General features: G+C 62.6%; 1 non-coding gene across 1 annotated transcript; it reads left to right on the forward strand.

Annotated features, from left to right (window-relative positions):
* The first annotated feature begins 5,998 nt into the window (after nt 1–5,998).
* LOC142009789 (5S ribosomal RNA) lies at nt 5,999–6,117 on the forward strand. The gene has a single exon (XR_012644567.1). It is a non-coding gene; the product is annotated as a 5S ribosomal RNA (ribosomal RNA).
* Nucleotides 6,118–7,500: the final 1,383 nt, after the last annotated feature.

Here is a 7,500-nt window from a genome sequence, read left to right on the forward strand (position 1 = left end):
CCCCCTGCCGGGGAACGTCCCTCCAAGCACGGGTGCGGAAGAGAAGGAGGAGCAGGGTCCCAGGTCCGCCTGAACACCGGCGCGATCCCTGCCCGCCGCGGGAAGGGTGCCGGCCCGCGAAGGGCCCTCTCCGTCTCGTCCGCGAGCGCCCCATCGATCGGAAGGAGGAGCGGGGCCTCGCTCCCGGCGGCCGTCCCCGCGGACGTGCGCCGAGCCTCCCTCGAGAGCCCCCTCTCCGGAGGATCGGGCCCGAGACGACACCCCGAACCGCCGCAGACGTCCCCGCAGACGTCCGCCCGGGTCCCTCGTCCGAGTCCCCGGGAAGGGCCTTCACACGACGGTCGGTCTCTCTCACGTGTACGTCTCTAAAGGCTGGAGCCAGACAAGCCTTCTCTTACTATTCTCCCGGTACCTGTCGTAACCTTATACGTGAAAAGTCCCCCAGCGGCAACAGGCGGGAACGACTCACAAAAGCGGCCGACCGCCTGGAACTCTAGGTCGGCTGCACGGGTCAAATTCAACCCCATTCGGACTTCCAGAGCTCAGCCGGCCACCAGGTCAACCTCGCTGAAAGCGCCAGAGGTTGACCTGGTGTCCGGGGACCGAATCGGACACCAGGTCAACCTCTGCTAAAGCGGCCGGGGTTGACCTGTTGTCCCTGCCGGACTTAGAAAATTTTTCTCTCCCGCCTGGGACCGGGGTTGACCTGTTGTCCCTGCCGGACTTAGAAATTTTTTCTCTCCCGCCTGGGACCGGGGTTGACCTGTTGTCCCTGCCGGACTTAGAAATTTTTTCTCTCCAGCCTGGGACCGGGGTTGACCTGTTGTCCCTGCCGGACTTAGAAATTTTTTCTCTGCCGCCTGGGACCGGGGTTGACCTGTTGTCCCTGCCGGACTTAGAAAATTTTTCTCTCCCGCCCGGGACCGGGGTTGACCTGTTGTCCCTGCCGGACTTAGAAATTTTTTCTCTGCCGCCTGGGACCGGGGTTGACCTGTTGTCCCTGCCGGACTTAGAAATTTTTTCTCTGCCGCCTGGGACCGGGGTTGACCTGTTGTCCCTGCCGGACTTAGAAAATTTTTCTCTGCCGCCTGGGACCGGGGTTGACCTGTTGTCCCTGCCGGACTTAGAAAATTTTTCTCTGCCGCCTGGGACCGGGGTTGACCTGTTGTCCCTGCCGGACTTAGAAAATTTTTCTCTCCCGCCTGGGACCGGGGTTGACCTGTTGTCCCTGCCGGACTTAGAAATTTTTTCTCTGCCGCCTGGGACCGGGGTTGACCTGTTGTCCCTGCCGGACTTAGAAATTTTTTCTCTGCCGCCTGGGACCGGGGTTGACCTGTTGTCCCTGCCGGACTTGGAAAATTTTTCTCTCCCGCCTGGGACCGGGGTTGACCTGTTGTCCCTGCCGGACTTAGAAATTTTTTCTCTGCCGCCTGGGACCGGGGTTGACCTGTTGTCCCTGCCGGACTTAGAAATTTTTTCTCTCCAGCCTGGGACCGGGGTTGACCTGTTGTCCCTGCCGGACTTAGAAATTTTTTCTCTCCAGCCTGGGACCGGGGTTGACCTGTTGTCCCTGCCGGACTTAGAAATTTTTTCTCTCCCGCCCGGTACCGGGGTTGACCTGTTGTCCCTGCCGGACTTAGAAAATTTTTCTCTCCCGCTCGGAACCGGGGTTGACCTGTTGTCCCTGCCGGACTTAGAAAATTTTTCTCTCCCGCCTGGGACCGGGGTTGACCTGTTGTCCCTGCCGGACTTGGAGCCCCAGGAGGGGATCGGCCACCAGGTCAACCTCCGCTGAAAGCGGCCACGGTTTACCTGGTGCCCGGGGAGCGAATCGGACACCAGGTCAACCTCAGCTGAAGCGGCCGGGGTTGACCTGCTGTCCCTGCCGGACTTAGAAATTTTTTCTCTCCAGCCTGGGACCGGGGTTGACCTGTTGTCCCTGCCGGACTTAGAAATTTTTTCTCTGCCGCCTGGGACCGGGGTTGACCTGTTGTCCCTGCCGGACTTGGAAAATTTTTCTCTCCCGCCTGGGACCGGGGTTGACCTGTTGTCCCTGCCGGACTTAGAAAATTTTTCTCTGCCGCCTGGGACCGGGGTTGACCTGTTGTCCCTGCCGGACTTAGAAATTTTTTCTCTCCAGCCTGGGACCGGGGTTGACCTGTTGTCCCTGCCGGACTTAGAAATTTTTTCTCTCCCGCCCGGGACCGGGGTTGACCTGTTGTCCCTGCCGGACTTAGAAAATTTTTCTCTCCCGCTCGGAACCGGGGTTGACCTGTTGTCCCTGCCGGACTTAGAAAATTTTTCTCTCCCGCCTGGGACCGGGGTTGACCTGTTGTCCCTGCCGGACTTAGAAAATTTTTCTCTCCCGCCCGGTACCGGGGTTGACCTGTTGTCCCTGCCGGACTTAGAAAATTTTTCTCTCCCGCCTGGGACCGGGGTTGACCTGTTGTCCCTGCCGGACTTAGAAATTTTTTCTCTGCCGCCTGGGACCGGGGTTGACCTGTTGTCCCTGCCGGACTTAGAAATTTTTTCTCTCCAGCCTGGGACCGGGGTTGACCTGTTGTCCCTGCCGGACTTAGAAATTTTTTCTCTCCCCGCCTGGGACCGGGGTTGACCTGCTGTCCCTGCCGGACTTGGAGCCCGAGGAGGGAATCGGCCACCAGGTCAACCTCCGCTGAAAGCGGCCACGGTTTACCTGGTGCCCGGGGAGCGAATCGGACACCAGGTCAACCTCTGCTAAAGCGACCGAGGTTGACCTGGTGCCCGGGGAGCGAATCTGACACCAGGTCAACCTCTGCTAAAGCGCCAGAGGTTGACCTGGTGCCCGGGGAGCGAATCGGACACCAGGTCAACCTCTGCTAAAGCGGCCGGGGTTGACCTGCTGTCCCTGCCGGACTTAGAAAATTTTTCTCTCCAGCCTGGGACCGGGGTTGACCTGTTGTCCCTGCCGGACTTAGAAAATTTTTCTCTCCCGCCTGGGACCGGGGTTGACCTGTTGTCCCTGCCGGACTTAGAAAATTTTTCTCTCCCGCCTGGGACCGGGGTTGACCTGTTGTCCCTGCCGGACTTAGAAAATTTTTCTCTCCCGCCTGGGACCGGGGTTGACCTGTTGTCCCTGCCGGACTTAGAAAATTTTTCTCTCCCGCCTGGGACCGGGGTTGACCTGTTGTCCCTGCCGGACTTAGAAATTTTTTCTCTCCCGCCTGGGACCGGGGTTGACCTGTTCTCCCTGCCGGACTTAGAAAATTTTTCTCTCCAGCCTGGGACCGGGGTTGACCTGTTGTCCCTGCCGGACTTGGAGCCCGAGGAGGGGATCGGCCACCAGGTCAACCTCCGCTGAAAGCGGCCACGGTTTACCTGGTGCCCGGGGACCGAATCGGACACCAGGTCAACCTCCGCTGAAGCGGCCGGGGTTGACCTGCTGTCCCTGCCGGACTTAGAAAATTTTTCTCTCCCGCCTGGGACCGGGGTTGACCTGTTGTCCCTGCCGGACTTAGAAAATTTTTCTCTCCAGCCTGGGACCGGGGTTGACCTGTTGTCCCTGCCGGACTTGGAGCCCGAGGAGGGGATCGGCCACCAGGTCAACCTCCGCTGAAAGCGGCCACGGTTTACCTGGTGCCCGGGGACCGAATCGGACACCAGGTCAACCTCCGCTGAAGCGGCCGGGGTTGACCTGCTGTCCCTGCCGGACTTTGAAAATTTTTCTCTCCCCGCCCGGAACCGGGGTTGACCTGTTGTCCCTGCCGGACTTGGAAATTTTTTCTCTCCCCGCCTGGGACCGGGGTTGACCTGCTGTCCCTGCCGGACTTGGAGCCCCAGGAGGGGATCGGCCACCAGGTCAACCTCCGCTGAAAGCGGCCACGGTTTACCTGGTGCCCGGGGACCGAATCGGACACCAGGTCAACCTCTGCTAAAGCGCCCGAGGTTGACCTGGTGCCCGGGGAGCGAATCGGACACCAGGTCAACCTCTGCTACGGCGGCCGGGGTTGACCTGCTGTCCCTGCCGGACTTAGAAAATTTTTCTCTCCCCGCCCGGAACCGGGGTTGACCTGTTGTCCCTGCCGGACTTGGAGCCCGAGGAGGGGATCGGCCACCAGGTCAACCTCCGCTGAAAGCGGCCACGGTTTACCTGGTGCCCGGGGAGCGAATCGGACACCAGGTCAACCTCTGCTAAAGCGGCCGGGGTTCACCTGCTGTCCCTGCCGGACTTGGAGCCCGAGGAGGGGATCGGCCACCAGGTCAACCTCCGCTGAAAGCGGCCACGGTTTACCTGGTGCCCGGGGAGCGAATCGGACACCAGGTCAACCTCTGCTAAAGCGGCCGGGGTTCACCTGCTGTCCCTGCCGGACTTGGAGCCCGAGGAGGGGATCGGCCACCAGGTCAACCTCCGCTGAAAGCGGCCACGGTTTACCTGGTGCCCGGGGAGCGAATCGGACACCAGGTCAACCTCTGCTAAAGCGGCCGGGGTTGACCTGCTGTCCCTGCCGGACTTGGAGCCCGAGGAGGGGATCGGCCACCAGGTCAACCTCCGCTGAAAGCGGCCACGGTTTACCTGGTGCCCGGGGAGCGAATCGGACACCAGGTCAACCTCTGCTAAAGCGGCCGGGGTTGACCTGCTGTCCCTGCCGGACTTGGAGCCCGAGGAGGGTATCGGCCACCAGGTCAACCTCCGCTGAAAGCGGCCACGGTTTACCTGGTGCCCGGGGAGCGAATCGGACACCAGGTCAACCTCTGCTAAAGCGGCCGGGGTTGACCTGCTGTCCCTGCCGGACTTGGAGCCCGAGGAGGGGATCGGCCACCAGGTCAACCTCCGCTGAAAGCGGCCACGGTTTACCTGGTGCCCGGGGACCGAATCGGACACCAGGTCAACCTCTGCTAAAGCGGCCGGGGTTGACCTGCTGTCCCTGCCGGACTTGGAGCCCGAGGAGGGGATCGGCCACCAGGTCAACCTCCGCTGAAAGCGGCCACGGTTTACCTGGTGCCCGGGGACCGAATCGGACACCAGGTCAACCTCTGCTAAAGCGGCCGGGGTTGACCTGCTGTCCCTGCCGGACTTGGAGCCCGAGGAGGGGATCGGCCACCAGGTCAACCTCCGCTGAAAGCGGCCACGGTTGACCTGGTGCCCGGGGAGCGAATCGGACACCAGGTCAACCTCTGCTAAAGCGGCCGGGGTTGACCTGCTGTCCCTGCCGGACTTGGAGCCCGAGGAGGGGATCGGCCACCAGGTCAACCTCCGCTGAAAGCGGCCACGGTTTACCTGGTGCCCGGGGACCGAATCGGACACCAGGTCAACCTCCGCTGAAGCGGCCGGGGTTGACCTGCTGTCCCTGCCGGACTTAGAAAATTTTTCTCTCCCCGCCCGGAACCGGGGTTGACCTGTTGTCCCTGCCGGACTTAGAAAATTTTTCTCTCCCCGCCCGGAACCGGGGTTGACCTGCTGTCCCTGCCGGACTTGGAGCCCGAGGAGGGGATCGGCCACCAGGTCAACCTCCGCTGAAAGCGCCCGAGGTTGACCTGGTGCCCGGGGAGCGAATCGGACACCAGGTCAACCTCTGCTAAAGCGCCCGAGGTTGACCTGGTGCCCGGGGAGCGAATCGGACACCAGGTCAACCTCCGCTAAAGCGCCCGAGGTTGACCTGGTGCCCGGGGAGCGAATCGGACACCAGGTCAACCTCTGCTACGGCGGCCGGGGTTGACCTGCTGTCCCTGCCGGACTTGGAAAATTTCTCTCCCCGCCTCGGACCGGGGTTGACCTGCTGTCCCTACCGGACTTAGAACATTTTTCTCTCCCCGCCCCGGCCCGGGGGTTAACCTCGGGGCACACAGCTTCCCGGGTCTGACGTGCACGTCCTGTCACCTCCCGGGCCCGGCGTCCTCGTCCTCCCTTCCCCTTGGGCCGGCTCGGAGGAAGTTTTCCCTCGGCCCGGCCTCCGGGTTAATTGTTTGGGCCCGGCTGACTGAGGCCAGGCTGCTGACGCTAAAGCCCGGGGAGGCGGGGGCCTACGGCCATACCGGACCGAATGCCCCCGATCTCGTCCGATCTCGGAAGGTAAACCGTCCCGGGCCTGGCTAGTACCTGGATGGGTGACCGCCTGGGAATCCCAGGTGCCGTAGGCAGCTTTTGGCCCCAGCGGGGGTAGAGCGGGGCGTGTGTCTGCCGTGCGGGAGCAGGGAAGCCGTGAGGCCAAGGCGGCGCGACGGTCCTGGGGGGCGCTGAGGCCTTTCCCTCTGCCTGCCTGCGTGTCGGGGGCGGGGGGGCGGGCGAGGAAGCTTAGGCCCTCACCCGGTGCGGTGCGATGGCTTGGGTCGGGTCGGGGAGAGGGAAGAAAGCGTGTGTGGAGCGTTGGTGGGGCAGGTGTGTGTGTGGGAGTGCTGGGTGGGGCAGGCCGTTGAGGCGGTGGCGGTGGTGGTGTTTTTGGTGGGAGTGAGTTGGGGTCAGGTGGGTGTGGGGTCCCCCCCGGGGGGTGGATGGTCTGAGGGTTAAGGCTTGGAACGTGCGTCTTGGGGGACCGTGGGTGGAGGTTGTTGAGAGCGGGGAAGGCCCTGGGTATCGGTTGGGGACTATTAAGCCCGGTGGAGGGGGACCGTGGGTGGAGGTGGTTGAGAGCGGGGAAGGCCCTGGGTCTCGGTTGTGGACTATTAAGCCCGGTGGAGGGGGACCGTGGGTGGAGGTTGTTGAGAGCGGGGAAGGCCCTGGGTCTCGGTTGTGGACTATTAAGCCCGGTGGAGGGGGACCGTGGGTGGAGGTTGTTGAGAGCGGGGAAGGCCCTGGGTCTCGGTTGTGGACTATTAAGCCCGGTGGAGGGGGACCGTGGGTGGAGGTTGTTGAGAGCGGGGAAGGCCCTGGGTCTCGGTTGTGGACTATTAAGCCCGGTGGAGGGGGACCGTGGGTGGAGGTTGTTGAGAGCGGGGAAGGCCCTGGGTCTCGGTTGTGGACTATTAAGCCCGGTGGAGGGGGACCGTGGGTGGAGGTGGTTGAGAGCGGGGAAGGCCCTGGGTCTCGGTTGTGGACTATTAAGCCCGGTGGAGGGGGACCGTGGGTGGAGGTTGTTGAGAGCGGGGAAGGCCCTGGGTCTCGGTTGTGGACTATTAAGCCCGGTGGAGGGGGACCGTGGGTGGAGGTTGTTGAGAGCGGGGAAGGCCCTGGGTCTCGGTTGTGGACTATTAAGCCCGGTGGAGGGGGACCGTGGGTGGAGGTGGTTGAGAGCGGGGAAGGCCCTGGGTCTCGGTTGTGGACTATTAAGCCCGGTGGAGGTGTTGCGTACGGTGGATGTAAGGGGGAGGGCGTATGAAGTGACCGAGGAGTGGGCAAGGAAACGGGGGAAAAATTTGGAGGCGAAGGCGGCCGAAAAAGGGTGCGGTTGACCTGGTGCCCGGGGAGCGAATGGGCCACCAGGTCAACCCCCGCTGAAAGCAGCGGAGGTTGACCTGGTGCCCGGGGAGCGAATCGGCCACCAGGTCAACCCCCGCTGAAAGCAGCGGAGGTTGACCTGGTGCCCG

This window comes from Carettochelys insculpta, chromosome 2, assembly GCF_033958435.1.
Source record: "Carettochelys insculpta isolate YL-2023 chromosome 2, ASM3395843v1, whole genome shotgun sequence".
Classification (NCBI taxonomy): Eukaryota; Metazoa; Chordata; order Testudines; family Carettochelyidae; genus Carettochelys; species Carettochelys insculpta.